General features: G+C 31.6%; 1 pseudogene; it reads right to left on the bottom strand.

Annotated features, from left to right (window-relative positions):
- Positions 1-5,180: 5,180 nt before the first annotated feature.
- LOC110263888 (F-box protein At2g23160-like) lies at positions 5,181-12,298 on the bottom strand (annotated as a pseudogene).
- Positions 12,299-21,259: the final 8,961 nt, after the last annotated feature.

Raw genomic sequence — 21,259 nt, forward strand, 5'->3', positions numbered from 1 at the left:
AATAGTACATCTTTTGATTATATAAAATACAAAAATATCAAATGATTTTAACCTTAAATTTCTTTGTAAAATAATCTCTAATAATTTTATTTATTATTATTATTATTATTATTATTATTATTATTATTATTATTATTATTATTATTATATTATACCATAATTTTTTGTATTTTTTAGATAAAAATAATGATAAATTTATTCATTAGATTCTTTTATATATATATATATATATTCACTCAATAATAATAATAATAATAATAATAATAATAATAATAATTATTTTATTTTATTTTTGGACAGAAGACTGTTATTTTTGGGGATTGATCTGTGTATTAATTTTTCTTGGGGACTAAAATGTTTAATTCTAAAATTCTTGGGGACTGATTTGGGTAATTACTCCAAAAATTATTACAATATAACGAGTTCCACAAACTGGGCACTGGATTCGATGGTCCCAGAACGTTTAGATCATTAAATGGTCCCATAACAAAACATATTTTTTAAGTTTTTTAATAATTGTTAAATAGTCCTTATTTAATTTTAATTACAAATTAATCTTTTATATATTATTTAAGAGGAATGCTAGGGGCCAGCAACTTTTGTGATTTGTAACCATCAAATAGCCATCAATGATGGTTTTAATGGTGTGAGATTGGTTTGAGATTTCATCTAATGACTCACTTTTCTTTGCTGGTTATATGGTGGCCAGAATTTAACAAAGTTGCTGCCCCTAGACTTTTCCATTATTTTATTATAAAATCTATTTTTTATTTTATAAATTATTATTTTATCATTCATCTATCATGTTTATTAATAATAAAAAACTAAAACAATAACGAATTAGATCTTCCATTAATCTTAATAAATATTTTGTAATCTTAATCGATCGTAATTTTATCATTGATCCGTTACATACATATTAGATTGGAAAAATCGTGTTTGTTAGGATGCACAAACCAATGGATTGAAATTCAAATTTCCTAAACTTCAATCGATTGGAATTGATACACAATCAATTGAATTTTTCACGGCATGTGGGGTTTCTTTATTCAATCGATTGAAATCATCAAAGCAATTTGAGAAATACATAGATACACGGGAATAAACCGTATTTAACAAGAATTTTTTTCATTATAAATTAAAAAAAATTATTATTTTTCCAATAAAAATAAGACTTATTCATGTGTACTCTTGTGTACTCCTATAATAGTTGCTATTGTCTATTGTGAAGATTAATAATTTGAGTTAGTCATTTTTTTAGGATTTGAAGTGGAGTTGGCGCCTTGCTCTGCATAAAAAAAATTCGTATTTGAAAAATTAAAGTTGAAAATTTGAGTTTTGAAAAATAATAATTTTTTTATTTTATTTCAGAAAAAAAATTCGTTACTAAAAGATAAAAAAAATATTTTTTCATTACATAATCAATTGCATGAATAAAGAATCGAAACAAATAATTGCAAAATTAGAGACTAATCTCGATTTATTGTTTTCTAAACACTACAGTGAAAAAATCGATTGGATCTCTATCGCCAACCGTGATTATCAATTAATGATGAACAAATATTGGATATTAAAGAGATGAATAAACAATAAAGAAAAATTGGATATTAAGTAGATGGATAAACAATGAACAAAAACAATGAAAAAATTGATAATCAATCAGATTGATAAACGATTCTAATGATAGGATTGAGTAATTGTTGATAGATTATTCACCAATTTATAATCTTAATATTAAAGAAAAGATAAGATTAGAGTATTTAAATTAAAATAAAAACTTAAAAATTGAAGATAGAATTTTAAAGATAAGATAAATGAATAATAAAATAATAATTTATAATCACGAGCAGAAAAATTTAGAAAAGCTTAACATATAACGTATTGTACAATTCAATCGATTGGGTAATTGTGGAGTATTCACAGGAGGTACTGCAGAACACGTGTGAGCTCCGTCTAATGGAAAAATAAGATTCAATCAAGATTTGGTTTATCCCACCCTTTCTTTTATTTCATTTCTTCGACAATAATAAAAAAAACTTTTTGAATTATGGGGACAAGAAAAAGAATTCAATACATAAATCTCTTATATTAAAACTTTCCAAGATCCGCCTCATGGCATCCAAGTTGAAAGAGATAAATTAAACAAGTATGGTCGCTTTTGGTGTCCCCTCCAGTCAAGAATTAGGGCTAAGAGGAATGTATAAACCAATGCTTCCATAGATTTTATCCTGGTTTACAATTATAGCTTTAATCGATTAAATTGTGAAAATCTATATTACTTTGAAGACTTAAATGGATGGGGTAATATGACCAATCGATTGAATAAGAAAAATCTCATATGCCTTGCAAAATTCAATCGATTATGTATCAATTCCAATCGATTGAAGTTTGAAAAACCTGAATTTCAATCGATTGATTTGTGCATTCAATTGATTGAATTTCTAACAAACACGATTTTTCCAATTCAATATGTAATGGATCAATGATAAAATTATGATCGATTAAAATTGCAAAATATTTATTATGATTAATAGAAGATATAATTTGTTATTGTTTTAATTTTTTATTATTAATAAACAGATAAATGAATAATAAAATAATAATTTATAAAATAAAAAATAAATTTTATAATTAAATAATATATAAAAAATTAATTTATAATTAAAATTAAATAAAAACTATTTAATAATTATTAAAAAATTTAAAAAACATATTTTATTATGCGACCACTTAATGGTCCAAACTTCTAGAACCATCCAATCCTTTGACCACAAACTGAAACAATGAATGAAATACAACAATTCATTTGCTCAAGTTTGACAAACCACACACCACAACTTTTTTTATATTCTCTTTAATCATTGTATTTCCACCAGGCAGGACACTGAGGAACACAATAATAATTCATAACTCAGAAACCGTAAAAAACAATTTTTTTCTACAGAACACACTACTAGAACAAGTAAGCACGCTAACTCACATTTAGAAGATGCACTAATTAGCAACAATCATCAAAATAAATTGAAAAATACTAAAAGCATGTATAACCTGATCTGTGTCAATATTAAATTAATTATCAATGAGTTATAGATCAAATGATATAGTCATTCCATATTCATCTAAAAATTGCGGGTTCGAGTCTTACTATCTTTTAAAAAAAAACATTATTATTAAAAAATATTTTTGATATTTTCGTTAAACACCAGTAAATCAATCTGTTTGTGCTAACAAATTAAACAACCATTTTTTCTTTCTACGTCAAGATTATTTTAAAAAAAAAATTGCCTATAAGCCATCTCTTAATAGCACCAGCACCAGTACTATTATACTGGTACTGAATTATCAACTTACACCTTTGTTAATTCCCTTTAATTATTTTGATTTATTTTAATGCAATTGTTACAATAATATGTATCTAGCTATATAGATTATTATGGAATATGTACTTACATATGGAAGGACAGTAGATTGATGCCAGTTCTTGATTTAGTAATAATCCTCTTATTCTTAATTTATTGTACCTCATTCTTTATTAATTTATTGTACCTCACAGTCAATATATAATTTTTTAATCATGTTATAAATATACTAAAAATTAGTTCCTAATTAACCATTTTATATCAAAAAAATATATTTTGCATTTCATAAAACAATTTTTTTATATTACTGTAAATAAATTTGACTATTCTAATAATTAATTATTTAATAGAAACAAAAAAATATATACACACAAATTAGTTCTTTAATTTATTTTTTAATATTTAAAATTTAAAATTTTATTTTGTCAAAGATGATTAAACCAATAAAATTAAAACAGGGATTACAAAATGAATTGAATTAATTTAAATTACATTTCAAATTATAATAGTTTAGAAAAAGGAATTTTGCTAACATTGCAAACACTATTGCTAATTTTGCTAACATTGCAAACTTGATTTTGATAAAAAGTAAGTTTGTGTTAAAGTGATTTATGTTTGGTAATTTTTGTATCAAAATTGATTATAGTAAAATAAATGTTGTTTGGCTTATACAATTCAAAATCACTTTTAGATAACAAAATTATTAAAATAGACCTCAACTTAAATAATTTTTTTTTTATATTATCCTATCATTCTAATTTAGATATTTAAATAGATCTTATTAATTAATTTTATAATAAAATTAATATTTATTTACTAAAATAAAAATAACATATAAAAATAGATAAAATATATTTTTAAATAAAAATAAAACAATATAAATTTTAGATATATATATATATATATATATATATATAATCAAATATGTTATATTTTTTTACATCGTACTCTTATTCTAGTACTCTCAATAATCTTATTCTTAATATTAATTTGGAATCCAACGTTTATGATTTTATTATTATCTATGATTAATTTTTTATTTAATTTATTTTTTTAATAGAATCATAATCTATGTTATAAAAAATTACATTAAAACATAGTATATGAGAATTACAATTATAACAGAGAGAGTACTAATAATAATAAAAAAATTAAATATTTACTTCATAGTAATTGAAACAAATCTGAAAATTTTTTATGATCTTTTTATATAGTATATTTTTAGTATTTTTAGTACTCTTTTTTTAGTATGCTATAATTTTTTACTATTATTATTATTTATAGTTAATTTTTTGTTTAATTTACTTTACCTAATAGAATCAATAAATCATATTATAAAAAAATAATAACAAACATAATACACAAAAATCACAATTATAAAAGTGTATAATATCAAACAAACAGTTGAAAAAAATAAAAATAATAAATAATAGAAAGATAGAGCTTATATAAATAAAAATAACAAAAATTTTATAAATAATATAATAATATACATGAAGGATAAAGTTGGTAAAAGATAAATAAATGGTTAGTATCCATGGCTAAAAGCTCGTTAGGAAAACGCAGACGCTAAAAATAGTTGCTTCTTGTAAACGTTGATTTTGGTAGCAAAATCACTTCTGGGTTCATGAAAAAAAATTTGCCAAACCAAAAGTTGAAGCTTTCAAGAAGTCTAAACGTGCTTCTTCTTCTTCTCTTCCAACGAGTTTTCCAAACACACCCTGAGTAATTAGAGACAATAATTACGTAACTAAATAAGATGCGAGTATTATATGTGAATCTAAAATAATTAAGCATAAATTTGCTATTAATAAAAAAATATTAAAATAAATATTTTTTTCCTAAAATTAACAAATAGTAGAACCTCAATTTGAATTATGAGTAAATATTCTGCACCCAAACATTATCTCCGATGATAATATCCTTCAATGGAATGAGAGAAGGAACATGGTGAACTATTTGAAAATGGTCATCATACCAAGGAGTGAACAAAATCCTAAACTCTTGATTTTCAGGATCATGGTAGACAATATAACCATGTAATTGGGATGTAATTATGGAAGAATTAATATTACGGTCGAAGCTTGCAGAATACTGAAAAATGGAAGTCCAAGATTCTCCAACACCATATCTTTCCATCCTCCACATTGTGATAAACAGCTCATTAAAATATAAGAGAACCCCTGAATTCAAATAAGGTGAGTTTTGTATCTCGATCTCTGGGCGCTATAGAGAAGGATTGGAACCTCTCCGTGTCAAAATTGAAAGCCCATATTGAGACATTTTCATCAACATCTTTGCCAGTCCAGTGAAGTGCCCCATTTAAATAAGTACAATAATTATACAAATTTATCAAATATTTGGGATAATCTACCTCAATATTTATCCATGTCGATGTTCCAACTGTGTGCATTTCAACAACCATACTATGATCATGTTCAAAAATATGTATTCTCATTACCTTGTATTGGTTTGTTTTTGGGTGAAAACCAAAACCCCAACATATTTTCTTGCAAAGTTTTAGGATTGAAGGGTTTTTTGGAAGTTTTATGAACTCACCTGTTATTGGGTTACAAACAAGTGAAATGTTTCTATACTTTGCACCACTCAAGTAAAAAAGACCATTACAAGAAAGCACGTCAACATAAACTCTTGTACCCTGGATTGATTTAGAATTAGGAAGAGGAATCTCAAATTTAGGATCAAGTTTTATGCTGCTATTACTATTGGGATCCAAGACCTCAAAAACAAATGGATTATTTCTCCTTTTACGCCATTCAATTTGATCATATTCAACAAGGTGAAAGATTCTTGAATGAAAGGGTCGGATCATGATAGCAGGAAATGTATAAGTAAAGAGTAACTTGGCAAAGTTTGGATTAGAAATAAATGTGTTCCAATGCTTGCAAACACATCTGCAAATTAGAACCGACTTTATGGGAAGTCTAACAAAAATATTGGTAATTATATCGACTGAAAGGCTGGCAAAATAAAACCTTCGTATTTGGGATTTCCTGACATTAAGTACAATATAATTCAGAAAAAATAAATAAAAAATTCACAGTATTGTTTTGTGTTAATCCATAAAAAAATAAAATTTGACTTACCTCACCGAGAGTGTAAAGAAGCATTGGAAGAAGAATTTGATAATTTTAGTCATCACTCTCACTTAACAATGATTGTTAAGAGAAAGTAGCCACCCAATAATTAAAACAAGTAAAGTCGATGGTTTTGAGTATCTATGATTGGTATCAGCTCTAATCCAATATATTATCGTATGAACGTATTGCTTATTTATAATTAAGAACCCTAAGTAAGGGGAGAAAATTTAGTTAGAGTTTTTAGGTTTTGATTTTAATTTTTGAATGAATAACGGAAATGTATCTTATCATTATCATTGCGCGTTTAATTTGCGTTTTTATTATTTACTTTTATTATTTTTTATTTTTAAAATTTTGTAAAAAAAATAATAAAAGTAATAAAATTCTACTTTTTAGTTTTTCTTTTGTTTTTATAAAATTGTAAAACAAAATATTAAATGAAGTAGAAAAATAAAAGCCGAAACCAAACTGATAATTTAATTTATAGGATATTTGATCTTTGATGTATTGTATCTTCTTTAATTTCTATAAATGATAGTCAATATCATATTTTAGATATAAAAGGAGAATGAAAAACTCAAGCTTATCTATGAACACATAAAACGTGACAATAAGGAACATTCAATTCCCTCTACAAAGGCTAATGTGTATATAAAACAACCCCCCGCCCCTTCCCTTCCCTTCCAAAAGAATAAAATTGTATATGTTATGAATATTTAGTGTGTATCGAGTCTATCTCAATAAATTTAACCTAAGAGAAAGCATTGATTTACTAGCGGGATTCTTAACTTAATTCTAAATTTACTTAAAAATTAATTAGATAAACCAGCTTAATTTGACATAAAAGTAGTGATATAATTTTATAAATTTTATATAATACATTTTAATTTTATATAATAAATTATAAAAATTATATTTAATAAATATTATATTACATTTATATCAAAACAAATTATTTTAAATTAAAATAATAACATATCTTTATTTTTATCTTTATATATATTAATATAGTAATATAAATATAAATTAAAAGTTCTTATGTTGATATGGTGCTCAAATATTAAATTTGGAGATTATTTGTTTAGGTGTTGTCATTAGAAATTTTTAAAATTTTATTTATAAATTATAAATTAAATTATTTACTTAGGTGGTTGCTTTTTAAATTTTTAAATACACTTTCTTAGATTGTTAGATATTTAATTTTTAAAATTGTTGAATTAATTTAAAAAATTATTTATAAATTATAAACTATTTGCTTAAGTTATTAATTTTTAATTTTAAATTATAGTTATATTTTATTTTTATTATTTTTAAATACACTTTTTTTAGGTTGTTAGATATTTAAATTTTAATATTATTGAACTAATTTTAAAAAATTTTATAAATTATAAATTATTTGTTTCGATTATTATTTTTTAATTTTTAAATCATAGTTATATTTTAATTTTATAATAACATTACTCTTTTATTTTAAAATTGGGTAATAATAAGTTTTCGTAGCTTAATAACAATAATAATTTTATTTAAAAACTAAATAGAAAGATAATAAATATCCCATGATTTTTATAGTGTTAAGTTAGTTAGTTGTTTGGGTTTATAATTCAAATTTAAATTAAAGTTACAATTAATCTCTTTGATTTTTGAAAAATCTATAGTTTTAATTTAGTTAGTTGTTAGGCTTTATAATTCAAATTTAAATTAAAATTTTATTTTTATAGTAATATAAATAGAAAACTTTTATACTAATATGGCGCACATATATTAAATTTGGGGATTATTTGCTTATATATTATTATTAGAAATTTAAAATTTTATTTATAAATTATAAATTAAATTATTTACTTAAGTTATTATTTTTTAAATTTTTAAATATACTTTTTTTAGGTTATTAGTTATTTAGTTTTAAAAATTATTGAATTAATTTAAAAAAATTGTTTATAAATTATAAATTATTTGTTTAGGTTGTTACTTTTTATTTTTAAATTGTAGTTATATTTTATTTTTGTTATTTTTAAATACACATTTTTAGGTTGTTAGATATTTAGATTTTAATATTATTGAAATAATTAAAAAATATTTATAAATTATAAATTATTTGCTTAAGTTGTTATTTTTAATTTTTAAATTGTAGTTATATTTTAATTTTATTATAATAACATTACTCTTTTATTTAAAAAAAAAGTAATAATAAGCTTCCGTAGCTTAATAACAAATTAACAATAATAATTTTATTTAAAAAACTAAATAGAAAGATAATAAATATTCCATGGTTTTTTATAGTGTTAAGTTAGGTGGTTGTTAGGGTTTATAATTTAAATTTATATTAAAGTTACAATTAATTTCTTTAATTTTTGAAAAATCTATAATGTTAAGTTAGTCGGTTGTTAGTGTTTATAATTCAAATTTAAATTAAATCTTTATCTTTGTAGTAATACAAATAGAAAATTCTTATGCTAATATGATGCTCATAAATTGAATTTGAAATTATTTACTTAGGTATCGTGATTAAAAATTTTTATAATTTTATTTATAAATTACAAATTAAATTATTTATTTAAGTTGTTATTTTTTTAAATTTTTAAAATTTTATTCTATAAATTTGTATTTATATATTTTAGCATTTTTTATTTAAATTATTATTTTAACTTTATTTCGTTATAAATATTTTTATAATATCAATTTTTTTTGTGTTTGAAAAATTTTAATTTGTTGAACAAAAATAATTCGATCACACGTCGCTGGCTTTGCAGATATATCACACCAAATAATTCAAACTCCACTCAAATTTTTTAAAATCTACATCTTTAATCCATTATCATCGTCCCAAATAATATATAGATCTCTACGTAATATATAAAAGTACACAAAAATACATAAAAAACATAATTTTTTAAAGAATTTTTTTAATTATAAATTAAAATAACTAAGCTATATTTAAAATGACAACTATTATCACCATCTCCAGAAATATACAGGTACACAGGAATAAGTTATATTTAACCAAAATTTTTTAATTACAAATTAAAAAAATACGACTTATTCCTATGTACTTTTGTGTACTCCTATGTATCGTGGAGACGATAATAATGGTTACCATTGTTAACCATCTAAACTCAATCTGATATAAATGAAGTGAAGTTCGCGGGGTGCGACGAACTTGCCTAACTTCAAAAAAATTATATTTGGAGAATTAAAGTTCAAAAATCGTGTTTGGGAAAATAATAATTTTTTTTTTATTTTATTGTAGTGAAAAAACCAAGATTAAGCATCTGGTGTCCAAATTGATAATTAATATGAAAAACTTTTACAATACCGAAGATGGTTAACAGTCAAATCCATCTCTAAAAGATCATTCATTCTTTAAATTAGTTTTCAAATGATTTTTTAGTCATATTAGTCCTTGAAAGATAAAACGTAAATCAAATTGGTCATTGCATTACTTAGATGATAACGTATCACGTTAAGTGTCACATAGTATGATAACTAGGTAGGTTAATTAGGGATGTCAATGGAGCAGGGCGGGTGATGGATATTTTTGGAAAATGAATTCCAACACCCAAAACTCACCGGCAAGTGTACCGGGTCGCATCAAGTAATAATAACTCACATGAGTGAGGTCGATCCCACAGGGATTGAAGGATTGAGCAATCTTAGTTTAGTGGTTAATTTAGTCAAGCGAATCAAGTATTGGTTTGAGTGGTTTGTAATTGGCAGAAGCTAAATTGCATGAATTGTAAGGGGAGAAAGAAGAATTGCAGTAAATTAAAGAGAACAGAAAGTAAAAGTGCAGAATCTTAAAGAACAAGTAAATTTAATTGCAGAAGCTTAGATTGCAAGAAATGTAAATGACTGAAATTTAAAGTGTAAGAAATGTAAATTGCTTGAATAATAAAAGGATCCGGGAGCTGGGAATACAAAAATTAAACAAGAGAAAGTAAAATGGCATTAAACAGATAAGTAAAGGGTGAATTAGAATGCAACAGATCTAAACAAGAAAAGAACAATTGCTTAAAAATCCAAACAGAGAACAAAATATAGCTCAATTGCAATGGTTCAAGAGAAATCAAAGATCTCAGGGTTAGAAGAGACTAGAGAACAAGTCTAGATCTCAATCCTTCCTTGATCCAACCAAGAACAATTGCAAGAGAAGTAGAAAAGTAAATTGCAGGAGAAGTAGAGAAGAAAGCAGTAAAGAGAATTTGGATTCAAATCTCAGTTGCTGAAATTTTGCAGAAAAATAAACAAAGAGATCTCAAGGTAAGATTGAAACAGAATTTCTTCAATTCTTCACCCAAGATCCAAGACAAGAAGTAGAGAATGCAAAGGCAAGAATAAGGAAGAAGAGAGATCAATTCTCCTTCCCAATTCTCCAAAATAAACTCAGAGATCCAAAGTAAAGCTCTCAAAATTACAAGTTAAAATTCTAAAAGAAAGTAAAAGTCTCCAAGTCTAAAAAATCAAACTAGCTTCTATTTATACACTTCCTATTTTTGGATTTTTGAATTTGGAGTGGGCTTTTTAATTTGGTGAAGAATTGAATTTAAGTTGAATTTTGGTTCAATTTTTGGCCCATGGGTATTTGCTCCCAGTAGTGTGCTCTGCTCCTGGTGAGAGCGCAGCATCATGGCTTGTGTCCTTGGCCCTTTGTAGCGTGCCAAACTTGGAGAGCACCAGGGTAGTGCTTAGCTCTTGGGGAGAGCGCAGCATTGCCTTGTCATGGTGTGTCTTATGCACACCAATGCTCCCTGGGCCGTGTCAATTTCGCTAGCAAGCAAGGAAGGTAGCGCTCAGCTCTCCTTGAGAGCGCAGCTCTCTTTGCTTGGTGAATGAGGTTCCAAGTTCGAACCATGGTGGAGACATTTGGACCAATTTCTTTTGTGAAGCAAAGAGAGGTAGTGCCTAGCTTTGAGTGGAAGGCCTCAAGTTCGAATCCTAGTGAAGCCATGTTGGCTTATTTTCCTTGCAAGTAGTGTAAGTAGCGCTCCTTGTTGTTTGAGTGAGGCTCCCACTTCGATTCCCAGTGAATGCATTTTGAGGAGCCAATTTTCCTTATGCCCATCAATATAAGGTAGTGCTCAGTTATGTAAAACAACTGAGCGCCCTTTGCCCCCTTGGAGTAGTGCCTTCTTGTTATCCTTTAGGTGCAAGGATCAAGTCTTGGGGGATGCATTTTGGCCAATTTTGGCTTATTTTTCTTTGTGAGTAGCTATGAAGCACAGCTCTCAAGGAGAGAGAGCGTAGCATCCAAGCCTTGCTTCCTTGGTTCATTATAATGCTCCCTTGGAGAGCATTGAGCTCTTGGAGAGAGCATTGTGGCTTTCCTCCTTCATTGTGCCACGCTTCCTTGTTTCTTTTGCCACACTTTTCTCTTCCTTGGGCCACGCTTCTTAGGCTACACTTTCTTGTTTTCTTCTTTTCTTCACCTACAAATAATCAAAACAACCAATCAAAGTATCTCCAAATTCACAAGGTTTATAAATCATTCAAAAACCAATTAAATTTAGCTTAAACCTCATGATTTAGTATCAATTAAAGGGTGGTTGATTGATTCAACAAAACCATACAATTCCACTCCAAACCACTTACTTACAATGCAAGAAAGTGCATAAAACCTAATGAAACAAGTGAAAAATGCTTGAAAAGTTAGCATAAGATGACTTGTCATCAGCGGGGCCGGGGGATGCCTCCCTGCTCCCCATCTCCGCCCTCAGATTTGCTCCCCATCTCCGTCCTCAGATTTGTTCCACATCCCCGCCCCCGTTTCCCGCCGTGGGGAATATTGCTCCCCATCCACATTCCCCACAGGGCCCCATTCTCCGCGGGAACTCCATTCTCCATCTACATAATAGTTCTAACTAATTATTAATTTCCATATGAATAGAGCTGCAAGTATATATCTTATACAAAAACTGCAAGATTTTATACAAAAAGTCTAAATGAAACGATGGTGACTTCTTTCGAAATAACGCAATGGGGGGACGCAACGACGAGCCAAAGGAAAAAGCAGTGGACGAGGTGGGAGATACGGCAATAGAGAGGAGAATGGACACGACGGCAGAGTTACAAAAAGGAATGCCGCAAATAGAAATTACGACGCGGTAAAGGTGATGGCATGGTGAGGTGTGACGATGTGGTGAGAAGGGTGACGAGGGGGTGGCTGCAGAGAGGTTGGATGGAGTATGGACAGCCTTAGGGATCTCTGAATTGAAGAAGGGTCATGCAAATAAAGATTAGGAGTTTTGGGTTTCTATATATGTGTGTGTGTGTGAGAGAGAGAGAAATGACTAAAAAACATATATGAGAAATAAACTATTAAGGATAATTCAAGGAATTCATAAATTTCGGGGAATAGCGGGGACGGGGCGGGGATCCCTGCTCGGGTCCCTGCACCTGCTTCGGGGGAATTTTGTCTCCCATCCCATCCCCACGGAAAAAATTCCCCACAATCGGATCCCCATTCGGGGCAGTCCCCGCAGGGATCCCCGCGTCTCGGGGAATTTTGCCATCCCTAAGGTTAATACCACATGTCACAAGATAATTGGTTGACGTGTCAGGTCAATGACACCTAGCATGTAACAACCCAATTTTCCGACGGGTCCGGATCACTGCCAGTCATTAGGTGTCACCTCCCAGTAATCCTATAAAATTCTAAACTCGATAATATTTACTACCTACGAGCCTTTCGTACTAACGAAGTCGCGTATGTTAGCTTATTTTTATCATATGCTTTTCTTAACAAACCTGTTAGCAATCTTCAGAGATATACAATATAAAATAAACACCAAACTAACAACAAAATTAAAATAGCAATAAGATTACAGAAAAGCTTCCATACATACATACGTCTTAAGTTAGTTCATACAAACTTGACATGCTATATATATATATATATATATATATATATATATATATATACAATTGATAACTTTTCAGAGTACTTGGTTCATATAGAAAACCCCTAAACTGGTACCCGTACTAAAAGAAAAGAAATATCAAGTCCTATCCCTCAAAAATACTACAGAAGTGAGGGAAGCAAAGTCTAAGGAATGAATACCATCTATCGTACATTCTTCTACCATCGAGGCACAAGTTTGCAACCATCAGCTCAGGCATCTCCTGTAGGGTCCGACAACACGTGCTCCTCTGGTACCTCTCTGAATATAACTCCAGTGGTGGCAGACAAGTCGAGATCATCCATCTTGGGGGAAAAGGAAAAAGAAGGAGTGAGAATCTATATGGTTCCCAGTAAGGCGACACCGTAAAAATACGTCTCTCTCGTGAAACCTAAGGTTCTAGCTCTATCGTTATAACTCGCTTGCTAAGCGCATTTCTGACATAACTCTATCTTGGCATCTTCCATTGGAGTTAATGCCGCTCTTTATGCTATTCTCTATGGCTACTGTTCCTAGTTTTATTATCTTAATCTAAGCTTTGGGAAACTTGTGATTATACAATTTTAAATACAAATAGGAATCAGAGAATAGAAGATTAACAAGAAGCAAATAGCATGTAGCAAAAAGAATGAACAGTAAACAATCACAATCAAATGCGCAAACAATTTATGATGCATGCCTGTTCCTAGCACAGGTCATGAGCTCATGCGTCGGTTGTCTACCCGCAACCCGACGTTACTCGGAGCAAACCCCGAATATGGTTTTTTTACTGTGTCAGTTAGACACATTGGCATCATGGTTACCCGTGTCAATTAGGCCTCATCATATAATGTGCATCACAGTAAGAAACAATGCTATCAGTTAGGCGAACATTCCCGCATTAGCAACCTTAGGCTATCCGTTAGGCGGACACTTTCGCATTAGCAGTTTGGCACAAAGGCCCATTTAAACATACAATATGCTATCAGTTAGGGGGACATTCCCGTATTAGCAATCTTAGGCTATCAGTTAGGAGGGCGCTTCCGCATTAGCACTCGGCATAAAGGCCCATTCGAACATACAATATCAATTATCCTTTCTTTCCTAGTTTCTCATTCCTTTTATTTCCCTTTAAGTATATTTTCCATCCTTTATTTCTCACCTTCTTTCCTTTCCATTATGCCTCTGCATCACCTTACAGCTAAGCACACCTCCGCATCACCAAGTAGCTAAATGTACCTCTACATCACCATGAAACTAGGCGTACCTCCGCATCACCGTTTAACTTTAAATCTTCCTAGGGACAACTTACCTTCTTATTCATTTTCCAGACTTGTTTAGCCTAATACCTACTTGGCGATCAGTTTTCTATTTAACAATTAATATAACAACCAGACTCAGATTCGCACAAACTTTATGTCCATGGGTTCGTATCAAACTTAAGTTTCATTTGGTTCAAGATTCAGAGAATTTCCATTTCCAGAACAAAAGTTATGCCTATTCTATTTTGAGAGATTTCTATTTGGTTAATCGGTGAACCGATTAACTTCCAAAGTGTATAACTAATTTTCTAGGATAGCCATAGCTCTGAAATTTGAACTGAATAAAGTAGACACCATAGGATTTCATTTGGCTTTGGTTTTATCACAAAAGCTTTTCTACATCAGGAGGTATTCATTCTAGAAGTCACTGCTCTAAATTTGTAAATCCTGTTTAGCCAGTAGTGAGCAGTAAAATGTTAAAGCCTATAACTTTTAATCCATAACTTCTAAAATTCTGAACTTTTGAGCGAAAAAAATATACATCATGAGGGTTCTATAAAAACTGATTGTACCCAATTTGGAGTTTAGGATCAATACCAATAACTCAAACAAGTCACAAGAATTACCAAACGAGTTTCAGAATTGCATGTTAATAAAACAATGAACCTTCCATTTTGTAAATGCCGTATTTAATTCTATAAAAATGGGATTATCCCAAAATTTGGACATACTATTCTTCACATGCCAATATTTTAACTCTTTTTTGTTTCAACCCAAAAACTGATCAGAATCAAAAGTTGTGTAAGTTGGAAGTTGCTACTAGATTATTTTGAAAACAGATTTTTCAACAGAATCCATTTATTTTCAAACATTTGTATCTTGCAACGTACTCATCAGAAAATTCTGAAATTTTGAGAGGATGATCTAACCTCATCAAGAATTACCAGGGAATTATTACATGATTTTTGAGTGTCTAGATTTTTCCCAGAAATTAGCGCAATCCGCTGCCTAATTTTCAGTAACCATATCGACAGAATTTGGCTTAGATTCTAACTAACCATTTTGGTTTCCTAAGCTTCCTATCATCTCTTAATCATCTTCATCATTATCAAACACAAACCAACATCATAGCTAGCAGCAATTACTCATTTCAACATCAACAAGAATCATTCACATAATCACAAATATACAATTATACTAGCCTAACCCCTACCTCAATGGAGTCCACTCTTTAATCACCAATTTGGCTTAGGCTCTCTCTTCCTTTTTTCGTCAGCTTCACTCCAAGCTTTGGCCAGCTTCTTTTCTTTACCATCCCTTGTTCTTCTTGCTTAGCTTGATTATCTCCATGAAGTGGTGTGGCTAGAGGCTTGAGGAATCATGTGGATGTGGTGAAGATTGGAAGAACTCCCTTTTCTTCCTCGGTCACTCTCACTCTCGGACTCCTCTCTTCCCCTAACTCCCTTCTCATCTCTCCTTCTTTGTTTTTTGTTTACACTTAATACTTAACATGACTTATATGAAGAATGATCTGATGATAAAAGGATGGATGATTAAAAAGAGGTGTGGTTCGGTGACAACAATCAAGGAAAGACACTTGTCTAAGTGCATGTGTTCCATCATTAGTTACATCCTATGATTCATAACCCTTGGCTAATATATGGAGGAGGTTAAGCCAGCAAAAAAAGAAGAGAGAGAGTGTGGTTTAATTGTGATTATGTGGCTTAATCTAGAGAGTGGTTTGGTTAAGAAAAATTTGGTTCGATTTTAATTAAGCTAGATATTTTGGTTCTTTATTTTTCTTCTAGATAATCTTTCTAGTGGCTTCACGAATTTAGATTGAAGATAGATTTCATGATGTTTTGGCCGAATTCCCAAAGAGAGGAAAGGGAACGGTTTAATAACTAAACCGTAAGATTACCGTTTTCAAACGTATCAGTTTAAACAACCGGCAATTGAGAAATTAGCAGCAGAGAGTATCTTGACTCTGAATCAAATTTAGAATATTCTACTAAGCTAAAATTATAAAGAATAGCCAATAGTAAATATTCCATATATGAATTTAACTCGTCAGTCAAATTCCGCCTTATTATTTTATGATGAGGTGATTCTCAGATATTTATTGAATTTCTCATTACAGAATTTCTGAGAAAAACTCTGTAGAGAATCGGGGTGTTATATCCCACCCACCTTATAAAAAGTTTCGCCGTCTAAACTTCGAGTATATCTTAATGGTTATAAAACCACAAAAGATCGTGCCTTAACCATCCCAAGAACTATCTTACGCAAGGAAAGGTTTGATCCTAAAGGTATTCGCAAGCGAAGTCGATGGAAACTCTCCAAATTCGTACCTCGTGTCACCACACTTCCACTGTGCATTACTCACATCCGACCGTTTTGGATTCATCGTTATGATTCTCATACTATTCCTATCCCAATGTCTAACAGTCAACTATACTCCTAAGTACAGCAACTGCGTCCCACACAAATGTGGTCATCGGCATTTAAAAGTTTTATGATGGCGATCTATCTGACAATCGAACGTGTTGCGAGAAGTCCTATATCGATAAATTCGTCTACTCACAGTCATTAAGGTCTTATTCATTCCCAACAATCAACATCAAGGTGATCAGCCTTAATATATTAGGTCAAGTGTGAATAATTCCTGAACAAGTGCTTACAGACGATCATGCTAAATATATCAATCAAGATACCCTAACAGCATGAGAAAACAAAAAGCAGAGTATGCAATGAAGCATAGTTAGTCCATTCCCAGGCTCTATTAGGAACGAACTGCTCTGATACCAAGTTGTAACAACCTAATTTTTCGACAGGTCTGGATCACTGCCAGTCATCAGGTGTCACCTCCCAGTAATCCTATAAAATTCTAGACTCGATAATATTTACTACCTACGAGCCTTTCGTACTAACAAAATCACGTATGTTAGCTTATTTTTATCATATGCTTTTCTTAACAAACTGATAAACGAAATTTGTCATGCCGATATAGAATTCAATAATGGATATAATCGTGAGTATAGTCTAATCAACATTCAAACTTCGCATCAAACAATCCTACAATCTATAACCGAGAGTACTAGTCCCCCGAGTCGTCCTCCCTTGGAATTGCTAGAGCATGCATCTTATTGATTAGGAAGCCTTGTTGTGGTTTTTTTGAAGGTTTAGCAAAATCAATGACAAACAAGCAATCAATTTTTAGAAGACTTGGCCTAGGGTTGGCATTAGAAATTATATCCTTATAGTCCCTTCAATGATGACAACAATTAGGCCTTGCTTCATTTAGTCAACCCCTAGGTATAGAGGAAAGTCAAATGAGAATAACTAACTTGAGTCACAAGTCCTAGTTTTCACCTTAGAGAAATCTAGCTTTAGTGCACTCCAAGTCAATTAGCAATTTCTAATTCCAAATCAACAATTGACATAAACTATTCAACTCTTTCTAATGACCCAAACCCTATGCCAAGTAAGAAACTTTTACTCCATAACTAATGTTGGTATTTTATCAAACAATTGATGAGCAAGGATAAAAGGCATAGTAAAAATGAGAAGGAAGTAGAATTGAAAGTGCTTCAACACAAGGAACTAACAACAATTAACAAAGAACAACAATGGAAATGAACTTCTCAAGAAATTGAAAAAAATCCAAAACTACAAAGTTGAATCTAGGATCTATGAGGATGGAGCAATTACAAGCACTAATTGAAATTGGAGAAAAAGATCTATAACATGAACAAGTAAATTGAGAATTGCAATGGATCTCACCAATGTGATGGAAAATTCAGAAAATGGATGAAGATGAACCCTCATGAGAGCTTAGAATCTCCCTCTCTCTCTCTCTCTACCCAAGAGTGTAACTAAAAAAATGCCAAAAAAAAATCTAGAACCATCTAAAAATGAGCCAAAAGTCCTTAACCCTTCAACCCTTGGTCTTCTTAAGCTCTTCCCGCCAAGGCACTTCCCCCAAGATGAGATCTCCAACTGTCTCCACGCCTAGGTCACGTGACGTCTAAAAAAATCATGTTCGAGCATCGGCGCGCACACGCAAAGCACGCGTGCGCGCCACTGGGGCATCTTGCAATGTGAGCGGAGGCGCAGCGTACGCGTGCGCGCCCATGGGGGTTGTGGCCTAGCCGCTACACAAGCCGGCTCGTGGCTTGGCTCCTAGCTGCGCAATCTACGCGGGTGCGCCAAGTACGCGCACGCGCCCTTGCTGAAGTTTCCAAAGCTCAATTTCTCATGATCCTTTCCTTCGCGCCCATTCTCCTTCCCTCTTCCGGTTCATCCCTGCCCTATATTCTGAAACCACTTAACACACAGGTCACGGCATCGAATGGCACCAAGAGAAGATTAGAAATGTATCTAATTTAGTGCAAAATAAGCATGTTTTCATCCATGAGGCAAAAGTTAGGAAAGGAACACAAAGTCTTGTATTTTCATATGAAAAGCGTGTGGAATCATTGATAAAACCCCTGAAATCGATACAAGATAAACCCTCAAAATGGGGTTTATCAACCTCCCCACACTTAGATTCTAGCATGTCCTCATGCTTAGAGAAATGCAAGAGAAACGCAAAAGACCGAAGGATCATAAAGGCATAAGACTCCTGAGGTGCAGCCTACTTACGTGAATGCAACTACGACTAGTAATACCATTTACTTGGTTAGGAACAAATCAACCTTCCTAAGATATATGCAAGCATATAGGGCATGGTGGCAGTCAATATATGGGATTCACCAATTTTTTTTTTTTGAGCATCAAGTGCAATATATGCAACTTTGCATGAAGCATGCTTGTGAGAGCCGGGAATCATGAATTAGAGCCATCAAACCCTCACCGGAAGTGTTTACACTCTATTCGCTCGAGTGTCTAGGGTTGATTCTCTCAATTTTCTCCTAATCATGCTTTCCAAGATTTGTTCCTCATCTAATCAATCAACATATATTTCCTGCATGCATACATCTATCACGAGGTCTTTTCTTTGGTTGTAATGGGGCTAGGGTTAAGGTAGGATGCATATATGGTTAAGTGAGCTTGAAATATGAATCTTTGATAAGCTTTAAGCTTTCCACCTAACCTATGACATCCTATACAATTGAGTTATATTCTAACTACCCATTCTTCACCTTTTCACATACTCATGTATTTTCTTTTTTTTTTTTCACAATATTTATGCATTGATCTTATTAAGTTGCATTTTGCTTTAGGGCATTTTGTCCCCTTTTTATTTCTTTCTTTTCTTTTCCTTCTTCTCCTTTTTTTTTATCTACAAGAGCATCAATGCATAAGGTTTTACATCTGACCAATACATGAGTATGTACCCACTTCCCAATATTTTCAATAGCAATACAAAACTACCCCTTGTATTCCCCCAATGTCCCAAGGTTCCCACACTTGAGTGCTACTCACACACACACTAGCCTATGCTAATCAAAGATCCAAATGAGGACAATTATGGTTTTCCATTTTAGGCTTGTAATGTGCTAATTTAAAGAACAAGTGGGTTAAGCGTAGGCTCAATTTTGGCTAACAAGGGAAGATAGAGGGTAAGGCTATTTGGTAGGTGGGCTAATGAAATGATGGCCTCAATCATATAAATACATGAATACACGGAATAATGGACATATAGACTCAAACAAAGCAAGGATTACACTCATAGAGAGGAAAAAATTGCACACAAGAAGGAAAATAAGTGACTATACGATGTAGCCACAAAACAAGGCTCAAAGCTCACTAGCTTGTGTTCTTAACTCAAAATTCATGTTCCAAAATACAGTTCTTCAAGCAAGTTTGGCATCAAGATATTCAAAATTGGCAATGTCAAGGTTGCCCCAAAGTATTAGTTTCCTAAGAGAGAGTTTCATTGTTCCAACCAAGTAAACTTATCATGCAAATGATATCATGGAAAACCTAATCATGCAACCTATCCTACTACAAAGGAGTTCAGAAAACGAAAATTTATTTGGGTGTTACCTATGGAGATCGGTCGGCCGACCTCCCCACACTTAAAACTTAGCACGATCCTCCGTGCTAGAGGTGATGCGCAATGGTTGGCAATGGCCGACCCCCGAGTGTCCTTCATCTCCGTTGTCATCGCTACTTTCGCTTGAGGTCGCGGTGGATGTGGAGATATCTGGTTCCTCCATAGGTGGGGTGACAATGCTCAGAAGTTTCTTCACGTGAGCATATCGGCGTTGGTTACGCCTCTCATAACGGTCCAGCTTCTTGTGAAGGTCTTCAAGGCGTTGGGTGGCTGATTTTTGTGGCGTGGAGGATGTAGTGGTGTTGCGAGTAGGAGTGGGTAGTCCAATGTCCTTGGTGACTTCCGGAGGCTTGAGGCACCTCTTGGTCGGAATAATATCACCCTCGACCGGGATTGAGGTCCTCCTATCCTTAGTCTCTCGGTGGACGCCGGCTACCGCCACTAATTCGGTCACCATAGCGGGGAATGGTAGATTTCCCTTGGCATGAATGCGCCCCATGGATTGGTGAATGGCATGCGAAATGTCGATCGGTTTCTCGGTTAAGATGCACCATATCAATAAGGCAAGCTCGGCGGTAATGGATGACCCATGAGTGCTTGGGAGCACGTAGTGGGCTAGTATTTGGGCCCACGCCGTGGCTTCTTGAGTGAGGTAGCGTGCATC

Source organism: Arachis ipaensis, chromosome B6, assembly GCF_059453495.1.
Source record: "Arachis ipaensis isolate K30076 ecotype BB chromosome B6, ASM5945349v1, whole genome shotgun sequence".
NCBI lineage: Eukaryota > Viridiplantae > Streptophyta > Magnoliopsida > Fabales > Fabaceae > Arachis > Arachis ipaensis.